The sequence below is a fragment of the Zootermopsis nevadensis genome, unplaced genomic scaffold, assembly GCF_977971745.1.
Source record: "Zootermopsis nevadensis isolate Lab colony 2312 unplaced genomic scaffold, Znev_1.0 Znev_ptg000029l, whole genome shotgun sequence".
Classification (NCBI taxonomy): Eukaryota; Metazoa; Arthropoda; class Insecta; order Blattodea; family Termopsidae; genus Zootermopsis; species Zootermopsis nevadensis.
Genome location: NW_028259161.1, coordinates 4,276,370 through 4,288,480, shown reverse-complemented (window position 1 = coordinate 4,288,480; position 12,111 = coordinate 4,276,370). Strand labels below are relative to the sequence as shown.

The 12,111-nt window shown below is 38.5% G+C and overlaps 1 protein-coding gene across 3 annotated transcripts in view; it reads right to left on the bottom strand.

Moving 5' to 3' along the window:
• The window catches only part of LOC110835800 (protein prickle), a 386,112-nt gene that overhangs the window by 291,880 nt on the left and 82,121 nt on the right, over positions 1–12,111 (bottom strand). The window lies entirely within an intron of this gene.

The window sequence follows — 12,111 nt, the reverse complement described above, 5'->3', positions numbered from 1 at the left end:
GAAGAAAGCATGGTAACCAAGGTAGCCTGGAGATTATCTACCCAGTCATTTCAGCTCGTAGAAATGCAAGTAGGTCAATGTAAAAGTTACTGACACCCGATTTTAACCAACACTGGAATAAGTCGACAAACGTTAGTGTATCTCTCCAATGACAAATATCTTGGGCATGTATTTTGCCGCCCGAGTTGTTTAATGAGTGTAGGAAGACGGGCGGACGGAGCGATTTTCAGAGGCGCTTCTCAGGATGAGGACGCGTGTGAAAACGGTTTCTTCATGATGCAGGAGTTGTAACACCAGATGGTTCTCTTAGCGGGTATCTGTTTCCGTAAGCAGATTATCTTCTAGTAATGCGAGAGCAAACGCCACTTCACTTAGGCCCCGAGACCTCCTGCTATTGGATTACGTGTTCACATCCTGCCCCATGGACACCGCAGGCGTTCCCACGAGTTCTGCCGACCTAAACTAAACCCTAATTTCATTTTCGTTAATGCAGCTTTGAGAGATGAGAAAGGACAGTGCCTTCTTAGGTACTTTATACAGACCACAACAAATGACTACCTTGTAGAATTATTTCAGTCAGATTACATTTAATTGTTTAAGCACTTGTTTATTTCATGACGCTGTATCCACTGAGCATGAGGTGTTTTATGGTAAAATGTGAAGGCTATGGTGGTAACTGTAAATTTTGAGATAGATTCTAAACGATGGTAATTACCGTTTGTGGTAATTATGCCTCTGAATGATCGCACTGCACATCTGGCGGACGTCGGAGGGCGGACATTTAAAACGTTTATGGGTTATACCCATCCTATTACACACTGACACAGAGGAATCTATCCCTGGGAATAAAAAGGCAAACGAAGAATGAGGCAGACAATTGAGCTCTACTTTGTGGCCTCCTTCTTAGTTGGTAACGGAAATTATTTTCCAGTGTCCAGGCTAAAAATCGTGTAGTTTAACGTTCCAGCCTAATACAAAACAACATGGAGACCGCGCGCATTATTTACTATCTACTGAATTTGCTGTGGGCATCTACAATTTTACCCTTTTACATCTTCGAACACCTTCGATCCGCTTTCTTAGGCGAGGTGAGAGACTGGTCTAGAAACACACATTTTTCATGCGCTGTTTCAGTTGATATCTGAATCAGAAGCAACACCTGAATGATTGTAATCTTGTTAATCTCATAATACAATTCAGTTTATAAATCATGTGGAGACAATAACAATCTGCCTATTCTAATTCTGATGTAATATTGCTCCCCTCTGATAACCCGTCCCAGCTGCTAACTCAACTAGTTCCATTGTCCAGGGGATAACTCCCCTCTCTGTGCCACACAATGTTCATCTTGGACTTTATTTCAAGAAAGGTGATTTGTATAAATTTCAATTCGATTACAACGCCGATCTTATTAAACACAGTAAAAGTATGCCTTACTTTTCTAAAATCTAATTCTAAGGTTACTAATACACTGAGAAACGTCTTCATGGCGTGGTGCTTAATTATAATCAGGCTAGTTTAGTCGTTTCGTTGGCGAGTTAGCGTACAACTAGGAGCCATACTAGCCGATGTCAGAATGTCTGCCCCTTCGTTTCAAAAACTGGCGAAAACGCTGACATGAAGACATTACCAAGAGTGTTAACTTCCACAGATAATCAAAGTAATTGGAACTGGTCATCATAGGGGGATGGGTAATTAGGGCGATGAAAGAAAACAGACAAAGACAGTTTAATCATGCTATTACCACGACACGCTGGCAAGAAACCTGTATCATTACTTAAGCTTTACGATTATGGCATTTCTACACGGCCAGCTTGCCACTGTATCCCACTCCAATTACTCTTATTACAAGTAGGGCGTCGCAGCAGAAAAGGAATTAATGACTTGTCGGCTTTTATTCACTCATTATTTTGCTAAATGAAGCCTTTTATGACTGTTTCAACATAAGACATTTGAATTTGTTGCGTAGTTTACAGTTCACTGACCCTGAAGGGCGATCCATCTTCTGGTTGTAGGCCAACATGTGTGTCATCACTGTGTAGTAATTAATAATCCTGTATCTTACTCGGGAAGTCCGGTGTTCGAACACCGGCCCGACGACTGACTACTTTGACTAAAGGTTTTTGTGGTTTTCCTTAGTCTCGTACAGGTTAACTCTGGGACAATATCAGTGTTAAAGATTAGGACATGCAGACTAGAATGTAACGTTTTCCTTCCAAACCTTTGTATGCATACTTATGAGAGCTGCATGACCCACCCACATATTCCTCCTTGATTTGGAGAATAGAAATAAATAAAGTTCTTCATCTTACAATTTCCTCTAGCCTGCTGTTCCTTGTCCCTCCTCAGGTCCAAACATTCTCCTCAACACTGTTCTCGCGTCCTTCACTTGGTGTGCAAAGTCAAGATTCACACCCATACAAATCAGTTTCTCCACTCGTTGAGTTAAACACAGCCACATAAAGTATCAGCCAGGTCTCAGTCTTAACCTTACGTAGTGGGAGGGTAAGATTCCGTGGAGATAAAGACAAAGTACCCCAGACTGTAAGAGGTAGCCGTTGACGACACATGGTTATTAACAATAAAATAAATACTTACTTCGGACTCTGTGGTTCGTAACATTTAAATTCACAAAAAATTGTAAACGTCGCGAAGGCATTAGCATTATACACGAACATCTGTCAGGCACGATGATTCATTTAACAGGTTCTTTTTTTTTTCCTCTAAACGAAGTACTTACTATGTTCTGCCGCTGCCTTCTTGTAACTTGGGGACAGAACTTACACATCGATTCTTTAGTCGTGCCCGCTGGGATGTGCGTTAGTTTAGCATTTAGTTTATTTAGATCTAAATAACGTCAGAACACAGAAGTGATGAAGCTTCTAGGGGTATAAAAATTCGAATCTCAGTCGGTGAACCGGTTACAGAGACTGAAATTCCTACTGATCCCAGTTCGTGAAAGTGTCATTTAGAGGGCACCACACTTCTTTCTCCAGTACGTTTCAATTAACCTTACATTGTCCAATGTCATTCGACGCTAAATAACTCTCGCAGCTGACATACAGTCGTTAAAAAGTTGCTGTAACACTTCACGACGCACTGTACACACTGTCAGAACAGGTGATAAAAAAACCTGGACAAAATGACTGTTCGATGCTTCACTACTCTTTCATGACTGCTGTAATATGTGCGTGTCTTATTCGTCTCTGTGTATTCTCTAATCATTTGCGACTATTATGTTCTTGCTTCGACGTATTTGTCTGCTGCTTTCTAACCAGCATGCTGTATGCCTCTCTTTACAACCCGCTCTTATCTGCTTTTCTACACAGGTGATTTAATTTCTCTTACTTCATACGTTAAATTCGTTTCATGTCAAATAGAGAGGCATATTTCTTGCCGAGTTGGAGTTACAATTTGTTTACGACTCAGCACACCCGAGACATACGAACTGTACAGGAGAGAACATGCAGGACAAGTACAGAGACTTCTAATGAACGTTCAACAGTGGCGGGTTTCATAGTCAGACTGGTACTCACGAGATATTTATAGTTCCTATTTTGATAGCTGAATTAATGGCTTCACACATACCACAAAGAAATACTGCATGGATCAAAATTATGTGTGTTTATATATATAAGTACAGTAAAGTTTGTCCCACTATACGCCATGTAGGCGTTTGGGGTGAGTGGAGGTATAGCTCCTCTTTTCCTTGACCTCGGCACTAGATGGGGGTGAGTGGTCAGCATCACGCCCAGGCCGGCTTTACCCCCGGGAAAGAACCCCGGTACCCATTGTAGAGGAGGCTGGGTGGGCCCCAGAGGCTAGAGGAAAAATCCTCTGCCCCCGTCGGGGATCGAACCCCGGTCGTCCAGTCCGTAGCCAGTCACTGTACTGACTGAGCTACGCCGGCTCTTATTTATATTTATATATATATACATAAATAAATAAATAAATAAATAAAGGATGGAAAGGAGTAGCAACCAACGGAGCACATTAAGAATGAACAAGAAGGCGCAACGAATTAAAGAAACAGCGAAAGAAACAAGTATTGGGAAGAAGTAAAAGAACACAACCAAAACAACAAAAGAATGAAACTCGCCGTGAAAGAGAGAATCCAAAGATGAAAAACATAAGGTAGTGGATCCATAGACGAAAAGTCAGGAATAAACAAAACACGATTGAAAAAATAACACAGGAAATTAAAGAAATGAACAACGTCAGAACAAAGAAACTAAGAAAGAATGGCAGAGGACAAAAAGTAAAAAGTAAGAAAAGAAATGTAGCATTTCAGATATTCCCTCACGGTTCATTAAGGTCATAATGACACATCGGACGCAAGTAATTAATTTATCACACCACCTAAATCAGAAAGGAACTGCACACATTTCTGTCATTAAAATTTAGTATAATCGTAGAATATAAAACGTCACAGAGTGAATGTAGCAATGTGACGCATGTAAAGAGCAGCAGAAGAACAACAAATAGTTAACTTCAAGATTTTGGTAACGGACGGCGTTACCATGGACACGACATACAGCTGCAAGCAATCCCATTACAGACGACTGCAGAAACCTAACAGTTATTCCGCTTTAAAAAAACACACTTTCTAGAATTTAAATATTGCGTACTTTTGAAAACTGTTAACAACAAAAAGGTTAATATTCTTACCGTAACACAGCACATAAACTGTGTGTGCAAGTTTTAATTTATCGATTGATGTATTCATTTACTTACAAATTTATTAACTATTTATTTACACACTATTTATTTATTTATTTATTTATTCGTTTATGTATAATCACATACTTACTTGGAAAACAGGAGTATATGAGGGGAAAATATTAAATGAGATCTTAACAGGGACAGAAACAAATTTTATGGTTTGGAGTGGATTGTACTGCTTCAAAATAAGATTCCATGGTGGGCTCTTGTGAGCATGGTAATAAACCTTTGACTTGCATAAAATACAAAGAAATTCTTGACAAACTGAGTAACCATGAATGTTTCAAGAAGGGCCCTTTGCCATGGGGTTAGTTACTCTTATTTTAATTTCCTATAGGTCAGCGTTTTCTACAAATGTCAGTTTATTTCTCATATACGCATAAAATAACAAAATAAACTGCAATAAAATTCTTACAGTAACTTCTTCTCCAGCCTGCATGCACAGTGTCTAACAATTATCAGCCTCGCTGTTTGTAGGCAGGGTAGTCTGTTATTCCGAATTGTTGAAGAAATCTATCATTCAGCCCATATAATTACCACCAATGTCCCTTGGCACATATCCTATCTGTTATCTGTATCTTCGACACCATTTGTATTAAAGAACGTGTTTTTTGGTCACGATGCTACTGCATTCTGATTAATATTCCACGAAAAGTGTGGGGTTTCCAGTGTTGCATCTGATAACTAAATTTCAACAATACAATTCTTGCGAGGAATACTGAGTGAGTATAAAGTAGCTTTAAAATCCTAAAGGATTTGCAAAATAAAAACCGTTAGCAGATGTACAGTATTTCCAACGTTCTAATTTCGAATATCCCACGATCGAGCCTCGTTATAGTGAGTACGTAGGACTTTGCATCTAATTAGCAATCATAAATAGTCTCGTTACCACTGAAGCAAAATTTCCAGAGTGTATATAACACCTACACTTCTAATAGCTTTGACACAAGATGGTTAATTTAATGTTTCCGGTGCCAGATTCCGATCCGCGGACCAGACAAACTAGCCATCAGAGTCACCAGTACTTCTGAGAAGTCACATTCTCTTTTTTCTAACAGCATCCCTCTGAACATTCATCTTCTAAAGCCTCCTGAAATTTAAACAACCCCCATGCCCACCCCCCATCACCAGTAATGGGATAGAAGTCTGGTTACACCAACCGCGAGAAAATCAGTACTCACTCCACTTAACTAAGGACACTCTACTGCACCCTCCCCTCTCGCAGCCATGTCTTTGGTTATCCGCACCCTAATTTAGTTTACAAACGGCTGGATGAATCTTATATAAGTCTGCTACTCTACTAGGGCATTCGAACTCTCTCTACTAAAATATTGATATCAAAATAAGGGCGAAAGTTTGCAATACTGGCCGCAGTGTCATTTCAGTTCAAGAACGTGCTTCAATACTAACGCACTCATGGAACAGAGTAGTTGGAAAGACGACGGACTCGCAGATGGGTAAACAAATTCCCTAAAGTTCATTATCGTGTTCACAAAAGACAAACAATCACTAATCACTACCAAACCATTTGAGCTTCATGAATCCAGTTCATATCCTCACACCTTATTTATGTAAGATCCATCTTAATATTATTCTCCACCTACCAGATTTTCTGACTAAAAGTTTGTACGAACATGTGCTTTTTATTTATCCCATGCGTGCTACATATCCCGCCCGATATTTATTCTCAGATACCCTTAATCCGCGAAAATCAGAAGAACACTTGTACGGATTAAACCGACGGTTCGGGCAAGGCTGCTTTCAGTTTCATTAAATGTAATTTTGATGTCATTCCTAGAGGAAACCTCAAGCTGACAGCCGCCTCCTCTCTAGCGCCAAGACAGAGAATCAATTTTCATTAAGTTTCGATTATGCCAAACGGCACCTTTAAGTCTGACTAATTCATATACCTAATTTAAAGCTTTTTAAACTGCAGAAATCACACAAAGTCGAATGAGACGCGAAGATGATCATGAATTGTAAGAAAATAATTTCGAAGAAAGTGGCCTTTTTCAAAATAATTACCTCTGAGAGGCAAGAAAACTGCGAAGAATCTTTGTCACAAGAGTCGGCAATCAGACAGAGATTTAAATCGGGTTCTTACAGAAACAGGCCCGAGGCATTCTCAGGAAAATGTCGGACCAGTACTCAAAATACACCACTACCGCTCCCCTTCCCTAATGTCACTACTAAACTATCCTCTCATTCCTTGCTGAACAATTCCGCAGTTGATGAAGCGTCGTCAGACAACGTGTCTACGAAACATTAAAATGGAACGGGGTTCTCTTACCAGTAAAGCCAGACAAACATATGGACGGCAGCTCTGTTTGCTTTGCACTTAAAAATGAATTACGATGGCCTTTGTCAGACATCTTCATAGTTTCAAGGTTAGAGTTTAGAAAACAGAAAAAATTGGGGGGGGGGGGGGGCAGACGGCATGCGGTCTTGGTCCCTTACTGACTGACATGATAATTAAGAATGCTTCGTTTTTGGATAGATTTTACTGGGTGCTATATGTGTAAGGGCGGGTAATTTAACTTAAAACAGTTACTAATTAATACTGAATGTCCAAAAAATTTATACTCTCATGGTTAATATTCCATACTATAATGTGTATACATCTTTTTAAAATATTCTGTATGTCACCTGCCTGGCACCGTGGTAATTTATTACACTTACCCGTTCCTGAAATGTTACCAATCTACGATATGTTCTCTATTCCAGCAGGCCTCTATTTTACTTCTATTTGCGTTAAGGAAAGTCAAATTTATATACCGCATTCACTCAGATCGTTCATCCCACCCCTTTACACGCTCGAATAAACTGTATTAGTGTATGGAAAAGCGAAGACATGGGGGTGGCATTGTGCCCTTGTTACGACGTTTCCACTGGGGAAAACAGTGACAGACACAGTCAAGACAGTTTAATGGTATCCCTACAAGCCATTCAAATACTCGAATGTCTGTTTATCTTATGGAACAAGATGGCTGACCATTCGTATAATTGTAGCGAAAATATCCCAAAAATGCTAAAATTTTATATATCAATAACAAATTAATACGACAATCTATATTTTTACAGAGAAGTTCCTAGACAGGGGCTGGATAAATATAATGAAAGGCAGACGAGTTACCGCTAAGTAAAGACAGTTCGATTCTAAATCGAAATATTAGCCCATATCTCTGTTTAAGAACCTTAATGACCTAATCTTATTTGGAGTGTCAGCTGACATGCTTCTAAGAGGACATTAAGACATCAAAATCTTACTTCACACTAAGAGGAAACATTAAATTATTTTTTAACGGAATATTGTACATGGGAACAATTATATAACTCACATCCGTCTACATTAGGTTTTTATGTGTTTTTCGCATGTACTACGTGCACAACATTACGGTCGGGTCTGTGTTCGTCTGGATGTTCCATTTACAAAATTACTCAAATTATACTAATTAGATTTGGTAATATGAATATGAAGTAAAAGTTATCAAATTTAGTTTTCGTCCACGGCTTGAGGAAGACTGTGCCGTGGATTTAAATGAGTGTCTCTGTTTGAAACTAAATGTACAAGTTTTAGCCTACTGATTATAAATCAACGTCCTTGTGAGTTGTGATTTTGCTGATACCGTATATAACTTTTACCGCCACGGAACTAAGCTTGACCCCTTCAGCTTTCATCTCCTGATCAAATACGAAACGTTGAGACTCAAAACAAAAGACAAACAATATCAAACACCAAACTTTCCTGAGTGAATAAGCTGGAACTGATTATTGATTTAAATATTTAAGTAACACATACGAACTGCCAGGTATAAAAAGCTTTCAGTGGTGTTTGTATTCAGTTCTGAAGCACAAAGTTACGTACAATAACCGTCTTCAGTCAGTACCGTCAGGCAGATAATGACCGACGTTTCAGAGGATCTCACTGCCTCAATCACCCTCCTCTCAAACGTCGATTAACATCCACTGAATTACACGGTGCTACTTCCAGAAGACAGCCATCTTCATACTCATCGCCGTGAGAACCTCAGATCTTACATTTTTATACAGTGTCGTTAAAAGGAATCTTGAAAATACATTTATCATAATTATCAACATACAAGTTTAATTAGCGGGATCACAGATTATATGAACAAGGGTGACACAGTAGATGATTAAACACTCTTCATTAGATTTTAACCGAATATCATCGAGATGAAAAAAAATCGAGGAGAATGGGGGAACAGGGCATGTGGCGCGAAAGACCTAGACGTAGATGGAAAATAATATTAAAAAAGATCTTACGCAAATAGAGTGTGAAAGAGTGGACTGAATTCAGGTCACTCAGTACAGGGAACGGTGATGGGCTCTTGTGAACACGGTAATGAACTTTCTAGTTAAAGAAGCAGGGAATTTCTTGACTAGCTGAGCTGCTTTAAAGCTCCTTCCTCACGTGGGATTCTTCTGCTACGTCGATATCTGTTGTCAGAGGCATTGTTGCCACTGGTGCGCAACCAAAACCCCCTGTTCTTTCCCACGGTCTCACCTCACCTCCTTCTATACGTGTCCAGCGCGAACAGGGCAAAATCGAGCCCTCCCAACAAATACATGGCGTATTCCGCCTCAGATGTTATTTACAGAAATCTCCATTCTTACGAATGGGAGGTACAAAATTCGACCTTTGATCTACGGGTGTAACATTTTATGCGAGGTATATTTAAGAAGAAATTTATTTCTTAACATTTTCTATATCATCACGTCCCGTTTCTTCTTTATCTTGTACGGGAAATTTTGGTTATAGTATCATGTCGGTATGCGTGTGTTTCAGTTTCATAACTGTTTGAATGAACAGATCTTCGTTAAAATTGGTATGTACAGTAAATGTCACTGCAAACTACTCGTAAAACGTGTTACTCTTTTGATTCCAGACCCCTAGATAAACGCCCAAAATTATGAAATGGTATTTTTTACGAAAAGTACCTAAGTGTTACATGTGTAGACTACACTTATACACTTAAATTACACCTTCAATAACGCGAAAAACTTAACTGACGTCATTTCTAACTATGGAAATACTGTTAAGACTACCTTACGAAGTCCAACGCCTCATCACCAGCCGGACAGACACGACAAGCAACACGCCAATACAAATATAAAGCATGTTCCTCATAAAACGACAAATTACAAAAATGTGTAACGAAATTAACAGTCACTAAACAGTTAAAAAGTCCAACTATAATAAAACTTTTTATTTTATTACAGAAAAAAATTACGCTAGGGTCAATATCTAATCATATAAGAATTAAGATCACAATAGCCTTAAAAAGTAAACTCTGGACCCATTCAGAGTGCAGATGAGGTTATGTACACAAAAGAACTTAGAAACAAACATATGCTATTTATTTAATATAATTACGGTTATGATATAATATTGTTGGTTGAAACGCAAACTGGAGGATATGTTAAGGAATATCCGATAACTCGTGTAACATCTGAAATTTGGTAAAGTTATATCACGTGTTTTAGTGCCCGAATCCTCCAATCTCCATACTCTCAGGCTACATACAAAATGTTTTGATGATAACAAACATTTCTAGCAGGTTATGAATAACGATCATTACAAACATGAGTATAATGAAAGCAACTTAACAACCAAGCTTAATGTTTGCTTCCCTCCTAAGTAAAGTAAGAGAAATGAAAATAAATTTCGCAATAAACTTGTGACTATGGAAACGCCATAGTATAATCAGCACATTTCAATGTTCTCTTAAACTCTAAATGGTCCAATAACAAGGAACTTTAATGTTTTGTCAAAAAAATAAAATAAAAAAGTTAGAGATCATAATACGGTTTGTGTGTCATCCCTCACTGTAAATGATTCTGCATCGTATTTCAAATGTGGCATAAATGAAAAGAATAAGAAAAGTCATTTCGAGTCTCGCAATTTCTTCGTGATTTAAACCCACCTCCTTTCTTCATCACAAAACGGGCCGCCCTTATATCTCCCATCCCACCCTTCCGAACCCGCTTTAATGTTCATACACGTACAGTCTAGCCAAAACATTATAAACTGTTTCTCGGACGTTTCTTAGCTGTGTCAAGTGGCCACGGTATGTAGATGTACATATGGGGAAATACGCGGTATTAAGAATACAACATTCTACGCTTTTGCTATTAGAAATTCAGAGACGAAAAAGAACGGAAATGATCGATTTGAAATTTTTACCTCCATTTATTGCAATACTTATTGTAGAAAGGGCACAAATATCACAATTATCTATATTAAACGACTAACAGATGTCAATAATTCAATGCAGCAGTTAGTGGTTTATCATGGATTATTATTTAGTTGTAATTTCTGGGAATTGCAAAAACGCGCATCATCCGACATTACAAGTGAAATTTCCTATTTCAATCCTGCAACAGACCTCCAACATCGACAATCAAGTTTAAAAGCACACCTTCAATTAAAATGCTCATTAGATCAATTTCTTGCGCAACAAGTCAATATTCTTTGTCTCTACTGTACACCATGATGAGAAATAAAATAACTCCTCTTTTTTTAATCGAAAAGAGAACAAAAAGATTTTTTAAAGCCGTGAAGAAAAGCTTCAACGCAATCCCTTTCCTTTGCACACCTCTTTCAGTCTCGACTTTTATAAAAATGCAATCTGTGAGCATCTCCCCTAAATGACCACCTTAAGACGGAACTAATGACAACCTTGAACAACAAATACAAACCACTACAATACATCACGAATTTACTAACAAGTGTATGACAGAGAGAGAAAGAAACAATACAATCTGCGCTGTAAGCATAATAGATTTTGTTAAAATCATCACCTACTGATACAGCGACCTGTAACAATGCAAAAGTTTGGCTGAGGAGTTCAAGGTCAAATGTAATTTAGGGGCTCTTGAAGAACAGGATGGAAAGGAACTTCTTAGAAAACACAAATAAAATATTGTTTTGCGAATACCTACAGAGTGAAGCATTATGTATGATCAGTTCAGCAAAAAGGACATAAAGTGACATTCACATTAACTTAAAACTGGAAGCGGCGAATACGTACAAATTCATGTACAAAACAAAAACGGATTTCGAAATCCGCCAATGAAATGGTGGCTCCTTTTGCCTTGACGGAGTGAAGTTTTGGTCATGGCGGTAAAAATATGAATCGTGCTTTTTAAGTTGTGATGCCATGTACCAGAGTATCGGACGAAAGTATCACATTCATCTTACGAAAAGTTGGTAACCACCTACAAGGCTACACGGCGTCATAACGCAGAATACCACAATATAAACCAACCCACGATGCCTATCAACCAACCAATCCTGTGAAAAGATCATTAACCAGTCGACCAACTAAACAATACAGACAAATCTGCGTAATCAGTTCATCAATAAAT